The 22,477-nt window shown below is 41.0% G+C and overlaps 1 protein-coding gene across 3 annotated transcripts in view; it reads right to left on the bottom strand.

Annotated features, from left to right (window-relative positions):
• The window catches only part of TMTC2 (transmembrane O-mannosyltransferase targeting cadherins 2), a 258,351-nt gene that overhangs the window by 235,313 nt on the left and 561 nt on the right, over positions 1-22,477 (bottom strand). The gene's annotated exons all lie outside the window — the stretch shown is intronic.

The raw sequence follows: 22,477 nt of genomic DNA, 5'->3' as shown, positions 1-22,477 counted from the left end.
TTATTATTTTTAAAGAGAAAGCTAGGCAAATTAGCACAACTAATTACATAGTTACTAGTAACTAGTTACATAGTTACTAGTACATTTTCAGGCTCAAGTTTTTATCAGAAATGAACTACACAGCAAAACTGTAGTTTTTGATAGCTTCAGAAGCAACTCTGTGGTGCAGCTTGGCAATGTTCATAACAAAATAAAGATTCCATCTTCTCTCGCACAAAATCAGGTAACACACAGTGGTGAATAAATGCTCTCACAGTGGTGAGAGCATTTTATACCTCTGAATGTTTTCCATTCATCTTAGAGGCTCCTGGTATTTGCTACCATTGAGGACCACCTGCCCAAACATATAGTAAGAACAAACAGAGCAGGAAAAAAAATAACATTCAGCTTCCCTCCACTTGGGTTTCCTCTCTGCTCAACAACCCAGCCATCACCGTTTTCCAGCTTCAGAAGTAAGGAAAGAGATCATTTCCTCCCTATTTCTCATAAACAGCTAGGGAAAGACAGCGAAGATGTAGCACCTCAATGTCACTGGAAATTGTTTGATCCTGAGTCTTATTTGATGCTCTGAATTAGAGGAGGAAGGAACAGTGACTAGCACTTGGGCCAACATCCTTTCACCATGAGAGCAACTACCCATTTGTTTCTTCCTCCTTTCCAGCGTACCCAGTAGAACTGTATGCCCAGCGCCCTAAACCAGCACTGCTAACTGCAACAGAGAGCACAACCAATACTATTACCTCTAATTATTTTCTTTATGTACATAAACCAAAAGGAAAAAAAAAAAAGAGAGGGATGAAAATACCACCTCTCGCTATCAACAGACAAAGCAGGAATCAGATGGCTATGAATGGCCAAGCAAAGACCTACATCTCCCAGCAAAGACCTACATCACTGAAGGAGCAGTAGAAAGTACCAATGGGAAATGCAGCAGGGAGAACCCCAACACACTTAATCCTCAGTAAAGTCAACCGAGCTTAGACAGTCAATGGAGTTCTTTACATCATCAGAAGGGATAGAGCCTACTTACACATTGCCATTACCAAAACCCATAAAATATGGATTCCTTTTCTCTATCCCCTTGAGAAAGGAGATGGAGGAGTGGTTAATTTATATTTTAATCCCATCAAGAAATTTAATAGGAGTCCCTGAATTTTACATCATCCTCAACAACTTAACAAGGTCAGACTTGTTCTGGGAATAAGAATTGTTAGCAAAACTGTCAGCCCCATAACATAATCATTGTTTTATTTCCTTGGCAACAAAGGAAACTTTCATTGGAAAGAGATTTAAAGTGTGGAGTGGACATTCCTCTCCAGGCTGTAACCTTTTCCAATAGAGTCTAGTTACAATACATCTGTTGAATATCTCTTTTAAAAGGCATTTGCAATACAAAACAGATAATACACAATTTAAGAGCTTACACAACTCAGAACTACAACCCTCTGAAACCAGTAGTTCACCTCCTGGTTCTTCTACCCACCTATTTAGGAGAAAAACAGAGAGAGAGAAAGAGAGAGAGAGAGAGAGAGAGAGAGAAAGAGAGAGAGAAAGAGAGGCTCAAACATAATCAGAATTTAAAATAAACCTCAAACTAAGCAAATGCAAATGTGACTTCTGCTTACACACATCTGTACTGTGGGAACACCTACCCTGAAGCACCGGCATACAATAGGTATTCTCCATCTGCGCATTCAACTGGCACATCTGATTGTGTAAAGCTAACAGTGTGATTAGCCTGTCATCTTGGTAGGTAAAACAAAAACAAATAAATAAACAAATGGAGAGGCTCTGCAAAAGGCTGGTCTTTCAAATATATAGAAAACTATTAACAAAAATACTTTAAAAACTAACCATCTCCCTTCAGACTTTGCATCATCAGTAATATTACTCACCAACCCAAAATTAAAATCACTTCAAAGAAGAAATATCTGAGTAGATATCAAAAGTATAAAATACCTGGAAAGGGAAAAAAAAAATGTCTTGGAAACATTTGCCAGTAGATTTGCTTCCATTACAGCCAGCAGTGCCCAGCTACACAAATTCAAAGATTCAGAAAAGCCACCTGACCAAAAGCACTTCTGTAACATGTGTGTCATTTGTTCTAGGTCATTTTCAAAATCCTTCTGAAAAAGGATGAATTACCAGTTAGTGTTTCCACCATGAAGGAGAAGAGTCTGAAAACGTTACCACAAGAAAAACATAGGGTAACACAACTGAAAAATCTAGATAAACTCAATATCCACATCAGGATAAATAACTAAGTTCTGTGGAATATCAGACTGCAACCAGGAAGTAAGGCTTTTCAGAAACTCCTTTCTAATGAGGTTAACAACTTCTTACCTGCTATATACTATCTCTTCAAACACTAAAACAATATACAAGTTTCGAAGTTGGCAATGATAAAATGTGAGTGAGTTAAGCTGGAAGACCTGCAGAGACCCACTGGCACAGCAGAGTGCGGCTGTACCAGGCTGACTGAAGAACGGCCAAAGGAGGATCTGATGTCAGCACCCATCCAGCGTTTCCATGTTCACTGTGAGTCACACTGGAAGTTATATACGCTGCCATTTTTCAAAGCCCAAACTGGAGTTAACAGGCCAAAAAGTCCTTTTCAAAAATGGGGAAAAGTGATTTCAACCGAATTCAATGCATTGCTATTTTCTTTCCTAATGCTTCTCAGATACAAAAAGGGAAAGAGATAAATGACAGACTCCCCTTTCCAATACATAAATCCACACTTCTGAGTGCTTTACAAGAAGGGAAAAGAACAGGCAAATTAAGTTTTTATCAGGAAGCCATGAGGCACACAAAGGAGCAAACGCCCAGGAAGGGCTTTGTTTCATTCTGCTTTGCAAACGCTTTGATATGATAGCATTCATAAAACTTGTTTGCGTGCATTCATAAAGCTAACTTTGCCTTACTCATTCCTACACCCCGCTGCCAGTTCAGGCAGCTGTAAGCAGGCTGCTGCCATGCCTACACTCTGATTCCAGATGCTCTCCAGAGGCTGGGAGGGCAATGTGGGTGCTGCAGGTCGCTTGGAGGCACTGCCAGCAGGGACCTCGGGATGCTTCCTTCGCCTGCAACTTGTCCAAGCAGTGCTGCCATTGTCTGCACAAAGGGCAATGCTTCGAAACCAAACGCTTCCAGAAGGGATTTTCTGGCTCCTGGCGAAGGCTTTGAAGCCAAGCCCGCACCACCTGCATTGTAACAAAGCCACAATCTTGACACTTTGATAATGACAAAGAAAGAAAAAAAAAAACAGGGAGGAATATCCACTATTAATCTCATGACATCATAAATCTGTGCACAAATGCATTTGTTAACTTTACGTGCATGCTTCAGCGGTTATGCTGAATTAATATTCAATGTTGGCAGCTTAGAGGAGCTATGGGGGAGTGAAAGTTATTGTGGAGTTCAGCTTCTCAATGAGTGTCTGCAGGCTGAAATAATAAGCAATAACCTTTGTATTGTCTCTCCACATTTGTAAGCATTAAAGAAATCCATTATTTAACAGAGTGATATAGAAGTTCTAGAAGAAGTAAATGAGCAATCTATCCTGAAAAATTATTTTAAAAGGTTTCCGCATGATAGGTTCAAATGCTGAAAGTATTTGAATACACCTAGCAGAGTTAAAATGAAAAGAGAAAGCAGACTGTGCTAATAAAAATTAATCCAGATGAATTTAAAAGGTGAACATTTATTTCTTAATTTGTAGTAAAACAAGTAGTTTTAAACAGACAAACAGATACGTTTAAGGAGTACTGACAGGTGCCTGAGGGGTGTGTTCAAACTGGCTGTCAGTATTTGCAACCACCCAAAACAGCCCCTACCCTTCCCACCAGCAGCCACCTCACTCTGCAGCTGACACATTCAGCCACTTCCACATCAGTTTGCTGGAGGTGCTTTGTAGGAAAGGAAGTGAATCAACTACCAAGTACTGTTCCTAAGCATTGACAGTGCACAAATCCATGCTAAAATTAAAAATAATAATCAGGGAGGAAAAAAAAAAAATCAAAGAAATGTTTACTCCACGGACAGTGAGACATCACTTAAAACCCAAGACGCTTGTTCCACCGATCCTGGCAAATGTTCCTGAATAACAGAGGGGCAGCTCTGCACTTTCAGCCCGCTTCTGACTAGCTCCCCATGGCACTCCTTGCAGAGCCAGCAGGCCCCAGTCAGAGCCAGCAGGATCTGGCCTACAAACCTGCTCCTTCTCCACTCCTCTCAGCACCGGCAGCCACAGGGCTCATGGCCTGCCATTACCCTGCCACCCGAGGGGCAGGGGGACAGGGGGTCACAGCCGGCACCACTGGGACCAGCGGCAGGCAGGAAGAGCATGGATCATTCTCAGAAAGCAAGTCCCCAGTGTTCGCTGACTTGAAATAGGGCAGCGGTGCACACCGCAATGTGTGCATTCACTGGCAATGATGTTCATTGCTCTTATCTCCATCAGCTCAGCAGGGGTCAGGGCCAGGTTTCCAGTGCCCCTGCAGCTTTGCTGAAGCCAGAGGAATCAAAGGAAATTCAGACAGCTGCTGCAGGATTATAGGAGCAAGGCAGGCAGGGGAGGAACAGCCAGAGGTCATGATCGAGGCTGTCATGCCCAGCCTTCAGCAACCGCTCTTGGGAAACCAGAGCATCCCTGGGACTGCCAGGCCAAGCTCCGAATCTGAAGGTGGCTCTGTCTTCTGGCAAGGGCAAGAGACTCACAGATTTGCCCTGCTAACACAGGTGCACCGAAGGGTATGCTGCAGCTCATCAGTAGCACATATGTAATATAACCTGTTTCCTATTACTTTTCTATTTTACCCTCTCTTAGAGCTCAAGAACTTTGGGTAATATAGAAGAGAGGCTGTTACCGGTGTTCATCAGCATAAAATCCTGACGCTTGTCCTTACCAAAGTCATAAACCTGCAAGAGGCAGCAGGTTACATGAATTATAAGAAGCAACAAAACACAGATCAGATTCAGAGAACCGAGTAACAACATTTAATTAATCCAATCCATCAGTAAAGACACCTTTCTGCAAGACACCAAACAAGCTCAGAGCAGGTTCCTTCTCAGATCACAGAAGGTGTGATCTAAGGGTGAGGTAGGAAAGAACATGAGCATAGGGACAAAGTGAATAACAACAACAAAAAAACAGGTGAAAAATAGAACAAATTTAATATTGAAATGCAAGAAGATTAGTTGAGCTTGTGTCACTTTCACAGTTCATGGTCTATGATGATAGAAAAAGGCTTGTTTCCAACATTTCTTTCATTTAGAGCTTTTTTTTTTTTTACGTATATATAGAGAGAGAGAAAAAATAATTGTTTTCCAAATACTAGATGATTAGTGCAGGGAAGGGAAAGAAAAAAAAAACAAACAGTGAAAAATAGAAGTAACTAAAAGAGAAAAGACTTAGTAAAATTCCACTTCAGAAACATTCATAAAATTATCTATGACTATACCCAGGTCTTTGTATAAAGGTGCATACTTTACTCAGATCAACGGATGAGCACAACTTCAAATGTATCACTCTGAAGGCTCACACCACCACCTCAGGCAAATCCACAGATTAGCTTGTGGCACTGTCGATTCTATGATTTCATTGTTAAAAACAAAGTAAATACATGTTAACCAACGCATTTCAGACCAGTGATTTAAAAAATACATAGCTGCCTTCAGAAAGTACTGAATCCCCTTTAGAAACTGATACAAAGAAGCAGCAAAATACAATTTTCCAACAGCATTCAGAAACATGAAGGGAAAATTATCAGAGAAAGATTCAGATTCGTTACCAAAAAAAGAAAAACAGTCATTATTAGATGCAATTAATTTTGATTGTAATAATCATTCTTTTAATTATGGTTGATGAAAAACATTACCTGTAATTTATTTTCCCCCACGCCAATGTTCCAGATACAGATTTCCATTACTTCATGCTATAGGTATTGATGAGGTAATTGAAATTAAAACATGAGCAAAATCTTTAAGATTTTTATGTTCTTAAAAAAATAAGATAGTCATAGGTTTATATAAGCAATCCTACTAAGTCACATAAAAAACAGGCAGGGAGAGATAAAGTATGTTGGTTTGGTTTCCGTAATAAGGGCCTGAACTACATACACCTTAGGATTAGGACAGCTTACACTTGTGCATTCTCTCAGGTAGTGGACACCCAACTCATCAAAGATCTGGCTGACACAATACTCAAGATAATAAATTAGAAAGGATATATCTCATATTTCTGAAACACCCAAACTGCAAATACCCAGAAATGTCTAAATCCAACTCAGGTTAATAATGAGGCAATGTCACACAGCGATGGTCACACTCTGGGAATATATTTAGACATCAGAAACTCAAAAGAATGAACTGAATGTATGTCAGGCCTTAGCCTGTATGATTTGCTGCTGTTCTCCATCACGGTGGACAGATTGCCATTGTCCCTCATATTTGAGAGGACTCCAAAACGCCAACTAAATCCCCTTGGAGAGGAGAATATTATTATTATGGCTACATGGACTTCAGATAGTTAACTATACACCAAAGCAAATGATGAAATTGTGCTATAAAAAGCATTAGCTAACTTGAATAGTCACAATTATATATTTTTTTTTAAGTTTCATGTATAACCATTCTTATTATATAATAGCAGTACTCAAAAAACAACAATTACCACTTGAATTGACTTCATCCTAGCACCTTGACTAATAGCTGTGGCGATTGCAGCACTGCCAAGTCACAACAACTTCTTTGTAGTTGTTATTGGCTCATCTGTGTGAGCAGATTGTTCCCACACCACTATGCCCAAAGCCTGGATCTCACACTTGATACACAGAACATGGATGTATTATAAGAATTACTATATCAGCTAAAAGTGAACACTGGCTAAAATATCCATTCCATCTAATAAAATGGTGTTTAAAAAAGTTAACTTGAAAATCTCAGTGTATTTTCCTCCTGCTTTAAAACCAGAGAGGGAGATGTACGAACCACCAGTGTGAGGGGACAAAAAAAATGACCACTGCTCTATTTTTCACAATAAATTGACAGAATTCTAACTACATCATGCATTTCTACCAAGCTCGTGCCAGCATCAAAAGCCAGACAATATGCAGGCAAATGCAGGAAATCTTTTAAAGGTTCATTCGACATTCTCAAGAGCATCCCCTAAACATTTCAGTAAAACTCCACACTGAACTTGTCTCAGAATACGGTAGTTGTGGTTATGTTTCCATTTTCAGTCCACAAGTCTTAGAGGCCTGGGCTCTAACGTGTCTTTACAAATCATTTATTCTTTAATGTGAAAATTGATTTTTTGCCTTTGTCCTTAAAGGTGTAGATATTATAGGAAAGAAGACAAAGCCCAAAAGAAAAGGCAAAGTCTATTTACCTGGTAGTTCAGATGCACATTTCCCTTTCATAACAAGAGCCTAAGCAAACACAGGGAAAAGAGTACTTGTTTAATTCATAACATTTAATCTAATAATGGGATTATAAATGAATGCCACATGCTGTGCAATTCTATGTTTGAAATTCACAGTCAGTTCTCATGCTGATAGGGATTTGAAAACTTCTTTAAACATTCAAAGTACAAACACAGTGCCACTTTCCAAGAGTTTCTATAGCTTTATATCATCAAGTACTTCTTCACATACATACCCCTAAAAATAGTATCATCTCTGCTGATAGGTCAGTCTGGCCTTCCATTCAAACCACTATTGCCAAGACTAGGTTAAAAACTAGCGCTTCATTAGCCGCACAGAGGCCTTGGCAAGAACCAGCCAAAACTAACAGTGCTTTGCATTGCTGCCGTCTGTCCCAAACTAGGACTTAGTGTAAGGAATAGCCAAACAAGGCAGCCACAAACCCTAGCTTCTGCAGCAATCTAATTTTTGCACAGTAACACTTGGGCCTCTGTCTTCAGCCACATTGTTTTATCCATTTTCCTTTCCCAAGCAATTTATCTCTTTTTTTAGTCTACATTGTGTCTTTCTCCTTGAAAGGGCCAAACTCCATTAACTAAGCCATTGCTCATTTTTCCTACTTTGGTTCCAGCGTCTGTTTTCTGTATATGTCTTATTAGCTTTCCATTGTAGGAAACATGAGAGGAGAAAACCACCCAGGGAGACGGAGAAAGAGAACAGGTTAGAAGAGCAAGCTGAAAACTCGTGAAAGGCAAAAAAGTGAAATCCAAGGAGACCTCTCTGGACAGACTTCACTGGTATGGTCTGATCAGATTATCACCACCAACTGCTCATCACCACCTACACCACAAGCAGCTACCCCTTTTTAACCCATTAGTCATGCTAATGACGTGATCGATCTCAGATTTGTTTCGGCAAAGCAAGCATCTTTGGTTTAAGCAGTTTGACCCAGCCTGGCTTGCTACAACAGAAACAGTTGAGACTGCCAAAATCCAGGACTAATGTCTCTTTCAGCAAATGCAGCAGCAGCATTAACACACTGAGGGCAATTTTCCTCTCAGTTTGTGTACTAGCTTTAGATCCTCTATATCCCACGCACCTAACCACTACCAAGGCTGTAACTCATTTCTCCCTTCTCCATTAGATCTTCTGCGTTGCTTCACCTTTTTCCAGACCTTTCCTCACTTTAACTTGTAGATGGCTCTTGTACCTGCAAATACAACATAAAGACTAACATGAAGGAATACTATGCATATGCTGTCTCTTTCCTATGCATTGCTCTTCTCATCCACTTCAGTCTGAAGCTGCCGGGAGGATAAAAACTTTACTCAAGTGCTCCTGAAGCACTCTAATGCATCACTCCCTACACAGTGGGATAAAAACTGGCAGAGTAGCTGGGCCCAAAGATGTTCTGGTGAATGGAGTTAAATCCAGTAGGATTTATCAGTATGAAACAAAAATAAAAAACAAAGTTTAAGAACCCCAAACACTCAATTAGAAGTGAGAAAGCATTTGCCCCAGACACCTGTGCACACAACATCTGAAGAGCTCTGTCCCAGTGTTGCATCTCCCACTGCCTCGCCACTTCACCTGTTATATACTTGCCCACTACAACTCCCTATTCCCCAACAGCAATTAGACAGCATAGTCAGCAGGATAATGTAGCAGGTGTGTTCACCTCTATTCTCCAGAAATATAGGGAATATTAGTCTCCAACCTGGAGGAAGAACAAGGTTCTGCATCCACCTGTAAGGAGAGTTAGCAAGGACAAAGGAAAGGTTACAGCCTGAATCTAACCTCCCCACTGGGGGGATGTTCCTCCTGGCACTAGCATTTAATGCCATGCTCAGAGAAAAAAAAATATCATCAACAGCATGCCAAAATGAAGCCATTTAAAAGAATGAATAGCAGCTATTATTTTCTTAAGACCTCGATGTTTCTGTTTTTATGCAAGTTCATCTTGCAATAGACCAGGCTTTATTTAAATGAAAATTAGGCTGCAGCTTTTTAGTATACTCTAGGTAAAACGGGTGAACACACACAAAGGGCACCTGATAACATTATTTGCACATGCACCATTGTGTAACTGTTTCCATAGGCACAAAGGACTGTCAGGCTGCCGTAAGACTTCATGCTAACTGCTTGGTTGTGTATGTGTTATGAAATGTAAATTAGGACTCCCTCAAAAACCTGGAAAATTGTACTTATCTAAATCTCAGAGGATTAAGGAGGCAGTCGTTCAAACAGTATTTGTCGCCAAGAAACATGAAACTAGGCTCTGCAAAGATACTTTCCACAAAGAGAGAGATAGAGATCTGTTAATGTATGTGACAGTTGTTCTGCTGTACAAGCAGCTCCAAATCAAATTTGCAAAACAGTGAAACATCTGGAGAGGAGAGCCTCAGATGGTGAGAGCCGTCAACGTTACGATAATGCACAGAGTGTTTCTTTACCGGGCATGATATGAAATTAAGTAGTTAATATACATGATGACTACAACAACTGACATAATTATCAAACATTTCACAACTCCTATGACTGAGTATGAGGCTGAGGGTGAGGGGCTGCCCTGTGACTTCTGTCTTGCCTCTTTCCCCTTCCAAAAGAAAGCTGCACCCACTACACCAAGTAGTTCTGAATAACAAAGCATAATAATGATACTAATTCCTTACGTGCATTTGTGCCAAAAAATATAAAATAAAAATATATTACAAGAACAAGCACAGCCCATAAACATTTTCATTGCTTCATTATTTAGGACCAACCAAGCGTTTTATGAATTGTAGTTATTTATGATGTTTTATATACTCAGTGTTTGTTTATGCCCAAAAGGTTCACCGACTTCCTCACTGCAGCTCTCCATCACCCAACAGCAAGGCAGGTCAGACTTCAAATTGCATCACAAGGGTCTTATTCCTGTATCCTTGCGGGCCCTCTATCCTGCAAACACTTAGCCATGTGTTTAACTTTATGCATACAAGTAGTCTCACTGAACTCATTCATGAAATTCTAGCCTTATTTAAATTGCCATGAGTTTTACCATCGACTCCAGTTGGACCAAGATTTCATCTAATGGGAGTATTTACATCTGAAAAGCTGAACACATGTCCAGGCGTTTGTAAAGAAAGAAGTCTTCACCACAAACCTGAGGCCTGTGGTGCTGTCTTATCTCTTACTGACACGTAGGACATACAAAATAATTTGCTTTTATCTTGACCTTATCTAAATTAGGATGCAATAAACAGATCATCACTAAAGCAGATTATTAAGTCATTTTTCTTCCTTCTTGGATATTATTAAGCAGGCTATTCATCCTTTCCAATCTGCTAATGTTTTCCATTCCAATAAGCACAAAATAGTGCATAATCATCTAGGCACAAAGACTGATTTTGCTTAGCTGGATACTTGCTCATTTGTACTTAGAAAAGGAATAAATTTCAGGCAGGTACAAGAGACAGAAAAACAGATTAGTTAGCTGCAGTTTTCTTTCTTTAATTACAACAGCAGCAACATTCAACCAGTCTAAATTGAATTCAATTAAATCAACGTTTAGCCAGTTCCTGATGCAACAGCTGAAATATAATCTCTGCATTTGCTTCCTCATTTAGTTTTATTTAGAACAAACAGTGAAAGGCGACCCATGTACCTAACTTGTAACCCTCAGCAGAAAAAAAAATAAAACTGCGAAGTCAACACAGATCTTTTGCTGCAGAAAGTAGAACAGCAGAAGGTACTGTTGCACACGAGTTCCTGCTGAAAGTCAGAACAATGACTAAAGAAACCAAGACTCTGACTAGAAAAAAACAACATACTTTTTTCTGATTACCATACTGCTTACTATATTTATGAGTTTAGAAATTCCTGAGGGCATAATTTGATACTAATTTAATCACTCTGTTGGAAGATTCACTGATTGCAGTCCATCCCTTCACTCCCTCCATGACCTGCACTGTTGGCGCAGACATAAGATAGCACTGCAAGTACTACTAAGATGAAAAATGTCCGTTATTATATGTGCAATTAAATATGCATATTAAATGCAATTGTCCTGCTACACACAGGGTTCTTTTGCATTTTACAAAACAAAATATGGCATGATAAGCAGTCTTCCTTGAGCAGCTTATTCTACAAGTGTGTGATCACTTACCCTTGGCGAAGGACTAACTGGCATGATTTCAGGCTCATGCTATGAATTATCACAGTATCTGCTCTTCCTTAGCAGGACAGCATTCTGCTATCTCACGCATTTTATGTAGGATTCCATGAAAAATAAGGATGGAAAACAAATACTCTTCACTCACTAGTATCTTCCCAGCCACATAATACAGCATATAAAGTATACTGTGCTTTTTTTTTTTTTATCCTCTACACACATGCTTCCCCACGACTTCTTATCTTAAAGGAGGTATGCAAAATAAAGCGTTCTCAGGGCTGCTGTTCAAGCGAAAACACTCAGCCATCGCTCCCACTGTGCTACACAATGAACAGATGTCCCTACAGCCTTGCCCATGCTAAGGCGATCAAGTGCAACTTACACTTTTAAGCAGTATTGTTTAAATTACACTAGGCCAGAAGAAAGCAGAGCTTCTCAAAAACTGATTTTAATCCCACTCATCACTGAAAATTCTCATCCAAATCACTTAGATTTCTTACATATTTACAGAAGGAATGAGACATAGTCTTTAATAACAGTGTTCATGGCAGAATCCCATAAGCTTTTCCATACTTACATTTACTTGTGTATCAGCATTTTTTTTTTGTATGCTTTAGAATCACTTATTCAGAAGAAGGTACTGTATCATGTTGGGATTCAGCAATGAGAAACTGACATTTAAACCTTTAGCTGCAAAACGAGCTCATACACTTTTTCACACCATTAACAACTAGCACAGTGCGAACATAAACCGAAACTCCTCACCTGTAAGAAGCTACTGTACAAAATCTACAAATTTCAGACTGCAAGATGTTCAGAACAAGCCAAGCAGAGAGTCAGGTAGGTAGACTTAAATATCATGCATGCACGACGTGACTTGGAAACTGTGCCTAACAGGGTGGTACCTCGCTCCAAGCTACTGCGTCAGAGCCTTTCAACATACGTGTGTTGTGCACATCACCATGGCACCTGCAGACCTGTCTGTACTATCCAATTTTTCTGCTTAGACAAAGCTCCTTTTCCAGCACTAACCTCAAGGAGCACAGAGACCTACAGAATGTGAAGAGCACCAAACCTCCTGTTTCTCCTGCAAAAACAGTTGACTCCCAAACACATCAAGTCAACAGCTCTGAAATACAGTATGTATCTTAGCATCAGATGGACAAAACACCACTTCAATTCCTATACAGTTGGTATTTTTTATCACTTTTCATGAGTAAAACATCAAATATTAACACTTAGCATTACACACTAGTGGATTAAGTATGTAGCACAAAAGCCTGTGAAAGCAAATACTCCTTAAACCTTATTTTCTTTATGGGATCTTTTTCCCACCTTACCAGACATTTCCAAAACCCTAGATGAAGTGGCCTTTAACTATTTTCAGAAGAGATTGCATATAATGGTTGAAATTGAAACATTTAGAAGAAAAATTAAAGGAAGAGCTAGCTGACTATCCCCTACAGGAGAAGAATTACCTGCAGAATCTCTCACAGGTTTATTGTGCCTCAGCAAATCAATTTTGTTTGGTTATAAACATACTTTTTTCTTAATATCCTTACATTATTTTCTTTGTCAAGTGCTAAAAGCAGGCTTTAAATTCCAGAGGACAAACTAGCTTCCTGCTGCATGGACGTGTAATCCTTCCTTCTTGTTTTAACCCTTTATCAGCCAGCCATAAAGCTCCAAGCATCTAGGTCCATCATAGATCAGGATAATTCAGAATTCTGTTTTGAATGCATACAAACCTACTCATTCAACATGAATCAAAACAGAGTTAGAGAGACGCTTTTTACAAAACACATAGGTAAAATCCCACAGCACCGTGGTCAATATGTTGTAAACAAGCAGCAACTTTATGGAAAAAGGAACACATATACAGGGACTTCCATTAAGCTTCCTTCCTTTAAGGCCAAGCCATCCTTTTAAAACAGCCAGATGCCCTTATCATGCTGAACCAACCAATGCAACATACATATTAAAGATGCAATTTCAGCTGCCAAGAGCTTGCAATCACGTTACAAGCAGAAACGGTGAAAAGGGAAATAGAAGCAGCATGAGATGTAATGGCTTGCACAGTAGCTCGGGGCACATCCAGACACACAACCCCAGGCCTAGTGGGGTGCATACAGCTTTCATCTCAGGCTGCCCCTGCCAGCAATTCTCCATACGCCCCATAACCACACTCAGGGTGCCGCAAGTGCTAACTCAGGCTCACACAGACCTGGTGTGGAGCTGATTCCTGCAATCGCTGCAAAGACCAAGAGGGGCATGAAGATAACTGGCAGCAAAAGGCAGCCTATATGGTGCTCTGAAGGGATCCAGCTTGGAGTTCGCTTTTTTAACGGGAGATCAGCAATACAAGCAGCAATCTACTTTCTGGCCTTTCCCCATAGTGAAGTCTGTCTTCTTAAAAAACATAAAAAGGACCACGTCAACAATTCTCCAGGATGCATGGTGTTTATTAAAAAGAAATACTATGATTTTTAACAATTCAAGCAATTTACATATAGGAGATGAGTAATGTACTGTGAAATGGAGTAGAACATACAGCTATATCTTCTCACACACAATACAAAATTTATTCAAGTATACTGGTGTTAAAAGGAAGCTATAAAGAACTGCTTGTGTTACCAAAAAAAGTTGCTACACACAAAAATGCAATGCTATTTGATTAAAATTTTTCATCATTCTCTTAGTACTTTTTCTTTCTGCAAGGTTTTTTTATATAGCTATGCAGCATTTAAATTATTTTTTTGGCACTGGAATCCTAATTCAGATCAAAGGATTTTTAAAAAGCCTTAGTTTTCTTCTGCTTTAATTACAAAAATGTAAAGAGATCAGAAGTTTAATTACAAATAATTAATTAAAGAATGAAACCTTTCTTCTGCAACTAGCATTAATTTTGCAAGACCGATCCTCCTTCCCTCCAAGGGGAAAAAAAAAGCTTTAAAATTTTCCTCAAGTACAACGGAAATTGTTTGGGGAAAACAAAGAACATGCACCGAAGCTCCACGGAATTTATTACAAGGAAATTCTTGTTACAATTCACAGCTTTTCAGCACGGAAATACACAAATAGATGTACACCATTCCCAGACGTATTTGCTCAGGAACCGTAACGTGTTTCTTCCTTTTTGGCATGGGATTTGCTGGGAGAAGATATGGAAGGTCAAAAAGAGGGGGGGGACAGAATGAGAACATCCTTGCTAGAGACCCACAAACCAAACTTCCAAACAAAGCTTCACATCCGATATCCAGGAGTTGCCCAGGATGATTCACTGGTGCAATTCCGGCATCAAGATGGACAGCCAGGTCAATAAATAGGCTTCATCCAAGAAAACAAATATCTTCTTATTTTAGTGGTATCTAGAGGACTGATGAATAACTCACAAAATGATGCAGTATCTTAAGAAGCCTTATTTCTGAGCCTAATTTCTTCTTCACCTTGTTATTAAACTAATTAAAACAATCAACACTGCAAACGCACTAAGCATTCAAATCAAATAAGTACAGTATGGAGCACAAGCAAAGGCATGATTGCACCTTCACCTCCACATAACTGACAGAAATGAGAGGATATGACAAGGCATAGTATTCCCTCAAGTGTTTTTTATTTGAAAATAAAGGTTTTTTTTGTTGGTGGTGGTGGTGGTTTTTAAAAGAGTATTAAGCATGAAAAAGACTATATAGCAGAGGGTTGATAACAGAACAACAAATGTATTCTTGCACTCACAGCGTCCAACTGAAGCCAATACAGGCTCCTTCTACTTCAGTAAGAGAAATGCACGGTGTTATTTGGGATTAGGAAAGCTATTCCAGTGGCCAGAAAGGTGACTGCGAACATCTCATCTGGATTTATACCTGAACCTAATTGCCTTCTCAAAGCAGCAGAGTAAAAGGCCATGCAAAAAAAAAAAAAAAAAAAGAGCCAAAGAAAAAAAGACCAGTCCAGTTGCCTTCCACAGTAATGGTCTGTACCACTATGTGGAAAGTCCTCCTTCAGTCACCTCTCACCCCAGGGCTTCCTGGGCTGTCCGGGCTAGGAGCAGTGCTGAGGCCAATGCGCTTCACTGCTAAAGAGGGGGAAACACTCACAGCACATAGTGACCCCACAAATAAATTCAGGAGCTGCTGTGGCAGACTCCAAAGGGAAGTTCGTCCAGCTCCCTGCTGGAAGGCAGATGCCAGAATTGACTCCGTCTCAAGTTTTAGGTATAAAACAAGTCTGCTGTTCTATTTACTGTTCTGACTGCATGCACTCCTACACACTCTTTTAGAGACTAAACTGATTTTGTAACAGGTTTTGCAGCACGTATATGGGCCATTTGTATAAACTACTGGAAAAAAAAATATATGAAAAAATAGCTTATGCTGAAAGCACAGTGTTTCCAATAAAGCAAACAGCAATTAAAGAGATGAGATGAAGGAAAGAAGGGATGTGAAGACAGTAAATGTCTTACCCCCAGCTGAAACCTCCCACTATTCCTGAAAAATCTCCTCCTAAAGCCAACAGACAACAAAAGCCAACATAATTCCCAGTGTCCTAGCACCATGGTTCCACATCAGCGGGCAGCTCAGCACCACCGCACAGCTCTCTCTCCTCCTCTCACTCCCCCTCCTCAGCAGAGGAGGGGGAGAAAAACATAATGAAAAAGGGCTCAAGGGTTGAGATAAGGACAGAGAGATCATTCACCCATTACCATCATGGGCAAAACAGACACAGTGCAGGGAGATTAATGTAATTTATTGCCTGTTACTAACAGATTAGAAACTGAACACACCTTCCCCTCTCCCCTTCTCCCAGGCAGCGCAGGGGAACAGGGAATGAGGGCTGTGGTCAGTCCCTAACACTTTGTAATCTACCACTCCTCCATCTTCATGCTCTTCCCCTGCTCTAACATAGGGCCCGTCCCACAGGATGCCATCCTTCCCAAACTGATCCTACATGGGCTGCCCACACGCAGCAGCTCTTGAAGAACCACTCCCATATGGGTCTGTACCAGGGGGTCTATCCATCAGCAGCAAACTGCTCCAGCACAGGTCCCCCATGGGCAGCAGCTCCCCCCAGACCCCCTGCTCCTGTGTGGGCTCCTCTCCACGGGCTGCAGCTCCAGCCCGGGGCCTGCTCCTGTGGGGGCTCTCCATTGGCCACAGCCTCCTCCAGGCCACATCCACCTGCTCCACCAGGGGCTCCTCCATGGGCTGCAGCGTGGAGATCTGCTCCATGTAGTACCCATGGGCTGCAGGGGGACAGCCTGCTCCACCAGGGGCCTCTCTGCAGGCTGCATGGGAACTTCTGCTGTGTGCCTGGAGCACCTCCTGTCCTCCTTCTGCACTGACCTCAGTATCCGCAAGGCTGCTTCTCACCAACCTCTCCATGCTGTTGTTGCACAGCTGGTGGTGGTCGTTTATTGTTTGTTTGTTTTTTTTCCCCATTCTTAAATCCATTCTCACAGAGCCACAACCAATGTCACTCACTCGCTCAGTTCTAGCTAGTGGCACATCCCTCAAAGTGAAATAGAGTTTAACATGCTACTTGATCCTCAACTGCCATTCCTGCAACCCATCAGGTTTCTTTGTTTTGCAAGAAGCTGACAAGTATGAGTGCTGTGCCATCAAGAGAGGGCAGAGCCTAAGTACCCACCACTACCTTTGTAGATGACCATTATGACCCATTCACAAGTCTGCAAGGTGTTTGACTGCACTGATGGAACAAACTGAGCGGTAGAGTCAACCTGTTAAGTAATATCCCCGGTGTTTCCAAAAAAAATGCCCTTTGTCTCTTCAAGTTTCATTCAGCAATAGGCTAGTCTTTAGAGAAAAATAGTTCAGTGTAGAGTTCTTTGGAGCATGAAACTGGGAACATAATTATAGGATTTGCACCCTCTGCTGCTTGCTTGGGAGGGACCATCCATGCAAGCCATGAACATACATATCCCATGTCTAGAGGACTATCCTGAGGCTATAGGTACGTGATTTAGGAGCCTGATCTAGAACTGAAACAAAATGCCATGGTTATCCTGACTTAACTAGCCTGCCCATGAGCTCCCATTTTAAAGGAAGGTAAGAAAGGTTTATATGAATCAGTCACCCCAGGCAAAAAAAAGCAGGGGAGGTTCAACATTTACAAAGCCTCAAAGGCCAACAATAGACTTTTGCAACCAAGAGAAATTAAAAATAAATAAATAAAACTGGGGGTCAAAGCATCCAAAACCAAAACTTCTGGCAGAAGGTACAGATTACAGTAAAATAAATCCACCTTTCAATCAACCATTTCTGACAAAAAATTATGGATGGTGAACAGTTTAAAAATTATATAAAAAAAGACAGTTGATCCAAGTGATATATCAAGCCTATAAAATAATTCAAAAACAAAACCTATTAAAATCTAACCATAAGAATTGGCCCAAGAAACAGATTTGATTTTACATAAGTAACAATGAGAATAAGCATCTTTCTCTTAAAATTTAGTCTGTTTTTCCAATTTGGAGCAACTTTCACCACAGGTTGCCAACAGGCTCACATCTACAGCTTAAACATCAAATATTTCAGCTAAAGAAAGAAATTCCATAAACAAACAGCAAAGCCTGCTTCAGACAACTTCACAGAAAAAAAAATAATCTTAGCAGCCAACAAGGAAAAGGCAAACTTCCAGATGAGGAAGGCAAAGGAGCTCTAATTCAGCGTTCTTGCAGCTATCAGATGGTTAACAAATTGAGATGAGAGACTTCTGTGCCTTTTGAGCAACTTTCACTCTGGCAAACTTAAAGGATTCAGAAGTGCAGCTGGAATACATATGGGAGATGCAGGAGAAAGTGGATCATTTGAATTTGTAACTCCATTGTGCGCTGGAAGAACTTCCTGCAGATGAGATGCATCCCGCCAGTGACGCAGGGAGACTCTCCATCTGCTAACGGTAATGAATTTATTCTCTAAACCACCTACCAAAAGTGACACAGTTTATGTTAGTGATATACATGCAACAGAAATCTTAAAATAAAGCCTGCAAGGACAATCTCTTTTTTGCTTCCAAAAAATCTCTATACTAGAGCATCTTCACTGGAGGAAAAAAAAATTATTTTGTTGAAACAGATTTCACATTCTGATTAAGGTGTTTCATTCAACACAAATTTTTTATGCATAAATGTTTTTTAAAGTTAAAGCCAAATATACTTTTAGATGATGTTTAGCGTTTAAAATAGAACAGGTATCACAGTAATAGAACATTATCATGCCAGCTTCATCCCATTAGACAGGCAATTACTGGTTTGCTTGGTTGATCCTCAACTACAATAGCTGAAAACCATGTTGCTTCAGTTACTCAGGCATCTTCGCTGCATTATGTTTTGCTTTATCAGCACATACAAGGCCATGTTTCATATGCAAATTACCTTTAGGGTCACTTTAAATTAGCACATTTAAGAGAGTAGAGGAGGGACAATGGGAAAATGCTGCAGAGAAATTGTGAATGTCTTCTTCCCATTTTTACTGACCACCAGCCTCACTATTGAAACTGAAGAGACTGCAGCCACCTGAGAACTGGATCTATTGCAAGCTGCTGGAGATAACACACTTGATGCTGAGAAATGGAGAGGAGATGACAAAAAGGAGCCACAAAAATCACAAATGTAAATTAATAATCAAATATACACATACAACGAGGAAACAGATGGCAAGTAATTTTCCCCAGTGTACTTACACTTGTTCTTCTAGAGCCTGTATTTGGGTCACTTGCTAGATTAATTCTCATGTGTCAGACCCAACAGAGGTACTGTGCAATGGGCACAGCCTCAGCCTATTTTTAAATTATGCTCGTTTGACGCTACACTGTGAAGGCATTCATTAGAATTTCTTCAATGCAGCTTGTAATACCGCCCTGCGACTTTGAAACCAGGCTGCCTGATGTCATTTCTACCATCAGCAAGACTGCCCCGTTCAGGCCTACTGAACACAGCACAAGCTACAGAAATCTGGTCAGTGCTACCACATCTCATGGAGGCATCCAACATAGAGGCAGACAAGCCTGACAAAACTGGTGCTCTGGAAAATATATACAGCAGGCCACAGAGAAAATACACCACTGGAGGTTATAGATTCTTCCTAACACCCTCCTTAAACTATGCCTTTCTTCTCATGTTTAGGAGTACAAAGGAATACCTCAACGGATGAGTTGCTTTTGACATGCGCGCTGTAGCAGCAGCATATGACCCCAGGATACTTGGAGCACTAAATCTTCCACACCTCAGCTACAAACTGACAGGGACCTGTCTTACTTAGCACAGGTCACGCGAAGGACCACAGTCTCAATGCAAGGCACCCGCAGGTCAAACTGTCTGCTTTAGGGTGGGCTTACATGGCAAAGCAAAATAATGATACCAGGGTGTCAGACTAATTGCAGCCACAGGTTTCCCTCCTGTAATAGTGGTAGACATTAGCATGAAATAAGGACGGTATGTGCAGTGACTAGAGATTAGCCTCCCCTTAATCTGGCAGGAATCTGGATTTAACTCAGCGCAACAATGAAGATCTTCAACACTTCTGTAGAAATCAAAATTGCATTTCTCGCTACCCCTCCTTATTGTTTCCAAAATGATTTTGCTCAGCAATAAATAAAGCTTTATTAGCATGCCATGTGAGCTCACTGTGGCATTAGTCAAACATCAAAATATTTCCACCCCCTCTTCCCATATTCATCTCTTCTAAAACAAATATGCAAAAAGAGAATGGGAAATATATTCGTTCCTAAATTAACAAGGAGGTTGGTGGAAGAGGATTCTCTCCCCCCAATAATCTACGCACTTAACTAGGAAATATCACAGCTGTCTGCAAAAATTGCAGCAGCAGGGAACAGAGTGACAAAAGCTTGTTTTCTAGGTTCACAGAAGAAAAAAAAAAAAAAAAGCAGTGTTTCTTCTTTATACTAGCTCTCAGATTTAGAAGCTGTCACTTTAATTCAAAATAATCAATACGTCAATTGATTATAAAGATCATGCTTACACTCATGCCACATATCTCTCCAGCTGAGTTAGGTAGACTCATGATGAAAAGTGAGAATGTGTACTTTTTTTTTTTTTTAAACTCAACTTCCTCAGAGCTTAAATTCAATTTCAGCTTAATTGGGTGAAGGGTAGGAAATAAAATATTGAATCCTTTGATATAAAGTCATAAACCCCAGACTACAAGCAAGCTTGTTATATCACTGTCCGTACAGTCTTTGGTTTGGTGCTGTGCAGCCGCTAAAATATTAAGTTTTACCATTGGGAAATTGATTTTGTTATAAGAAGTTTTTACGATGCCACTTAATCTTAACCAACCTACATTAAAAAAATATACAGAACGCAATTACAGAAACCCTTTATATAGTAAGCTTGATCACTATATTAAAAAAAAAAAAAACAGCCTGATGTAATTTCAATATAATGGCAATGGAAGCAGAAAAAGCTGTAGCAATATGCTGCCCTCCTGAAACAAAGATTGCAGGTTCCTAGCTTAAATGCACAATCTTGATTCACTTAAAGTTAGTAGCATGATCCATCTCCCACATGGAGGGCTGTGTCCTGCAGCTCCAGCATCGACCTCCTTTTCTAGCGTTACTTTTCAAGTAGGCTCCTGCAGGGCAGCGAGATTCTGTGATTACAGTTAAAAGAATACTTTAGGTCTGAGAGCCTTGCCTCTTTGAATAGATAACCATTTCTAGTTCAACAATTACCAGCATGCAACAGCCATTTCTGCCTTTCCCCTTCCAGGGCTGCAGTTGAAAGGCATCCTAATTAGATGACCCCGCATACAGAATTGCCATTAATTGGCTTTTAGAGCACTCTAGTGAATACCTAAATCTTAGTTACAATGAGAAGTACTTTCTTTAGTTAGAAGGTAAACATACCAACACTGCCGTGTTTTGGAACACCTCTTAAATACTGTGGGATTAATATTAGGAAGACAGCGCATGATTACCTTTTCCACCCGTTCCTCGATGACACTCACGCATCCCCACTTCCCAACTGTGTTAAAGTACACTCAGGCAAGATCAAGAGTAACCCTGACCTCCACATCAATAACATCAGGTAGTATTTCAAACTGCCTTCCATCCCCAGCCAATCTGAACTGGCCTGCAGGACAGGCTTGTAAGCACGTCCTTAAACAACCCAGTTTTGCCTAAATATTGCAACATATGCCACTTGGGTTTACGTAAATATTCCACAACTCCTGCAGCTCTTAACTAAAACAAGCGGGTCTGAAACAGTGTCAGTGTGTCAAAATATTCGCTGCTTTCTATTGATCCAACTCAGACCTCGCCTGTCAGAGTAACAGTTGATTTTTTTTTTCTTTTACCATTCATGAATGAAGTTTTAAGTTGCAGGATAAGTTTAAGGCAGGTTTAAACAATAAAAACCCTCATCCGTAACTGGAAGGCTCACACGAGCCCACAACACTTTGCTTCGCGGGACTTCAGGCTCATACCAGCGACCTGCAGGACCAAAGCCAGAGGTGCCAGGACCCACAGGGGACGTGGTGCCCGGCACCCACCCGAGCACCGGGGGCTTTGTGGCCACAGCCCTGGTGCAGGATGATGCTGGAGCAGAGCGAGGCCCCGGCGCAGCAGGTGCAGCACCCCACACCACGGTGGGACAGCACGGGGAGACCCCCGAGGTGGCAACCTGCAGGCTCCAGGCAGGTGCTTGGGATTTTTCATTTTGCCTCGGACCGAGGCGGAAACCCAGCCAAGGATGCAGCTGACCCCTTCCCACCCTTGGGGACAGCTCGGGCCCCGAGCAGCACCACCCGCCGACCGGGGGCTGCGGGACCCGGCGCGGAGCTGTCAGAGCAGCCCCGTGCTGGCCTCTGGGGGGGGGGCCAGGCCGGCGGCGGGCGAAGCGCCCCAGCACGGTCAGTAACTT

The sequence above is a fragment of the Anas acuta genome, chromosome 1 (assembly GCF_963932015.1).
Source record: "Anas acuta chromosome 1, bAnaAcu1.1, whole genome shotgun sequence".
Lineage (NCBI taxonomy): Eukaryota > Metazoa > Chordata > Aves > Anseriformes > Anatidae > Anas > Anas acuta.
This window is presented reverse-complemented; position numbering and strand designations above follow the sequence as displayed.